General features: G+C 45.2%; 1 protein-coding gene across 1 annotated transcript in view; it reads left to right on the top strand.

Annotated features, from left to right (window-relative positions):
* BMS1 (BMS1 ribosome biogenesis factor) overlaps positions 1-604 on the top strand; it is a gene marked incomplete at its 5' end in the record, with an annotated part of 50275 nt that overhangs the window by 31201 nt on the left and 18470 nt on the right. The window lies entirely within an intron of this gene.

The raw sequence follows: 604 nt of genomic DNA, 5'->3' as shown, positions 1-604 counted from the left end.
CCCCCCTCTTACATACAGCTTAATCGAGCAGAATTTGAAGATCAAGATGATGAAGCCAGAGTTCAGTATGAGGGTTTTCGACCTGGGATGTACGTCCGAATTGAGATTGAGAATGTTCCCTGTGAATTTGTGCTGAACTTTGACCCCCATTACCCAATCATCCTGGGTGGTCTGGGCAACAGTGAGGGCAATGTCGGATATGTGCAGGTAGGTGCCCTGTGCTGCATGTTTGGCAGCTGAGGGTCTTTGGATGTGCCCTCCACCGGGCCTCTTACCGAACTTTCTTCTTCCCTCAGGTGCGTCTGAAGAAACATCGCTGGTATAAGAAAATTCTCAAGTCCCGAGACCCAATAATTTTTTCTGTAGGATGGAGGAGGTTTCAGACCATCCCACTTTATTATATCGAAGACCACAATGGAAGACAGAGGCTTCTAAAATATACCCCACAGCACATGCATTGCGGAGCAACCTTTTGGGGTAAAACGTGATTAGAACAACTTGCTTGTAGGTTAATTTAAACCTTTAGGCTGTGTCATTATAGCATTGCTCTTTTCCTTTCATGAAATCCCAATTCATAAGATTTTTCTGTCTTTTGAGGGGTGGG

This window comes from Propithecus coquereli, unplaced genomic scaffold, assembly GCF_000956105.1.
Source record: "Propithecus coquereli isolate 6110/MARCELLA unplaced genomic scaffold, Pcoq_1.0 Scaffold712, whole genome shotgun sequence".
Classification (NCBI taxonomy): Eukaryota; Metazoa; Chordata; class Mammalia; order Primates; family Indriidae; genus Propithecus; species Propithecus coquereli.
The sequence above is the reverse complement of the archived record's forward strand: the minus strand, read 5'-3'. Positions and strand labels throughout refer to the sequence as shown.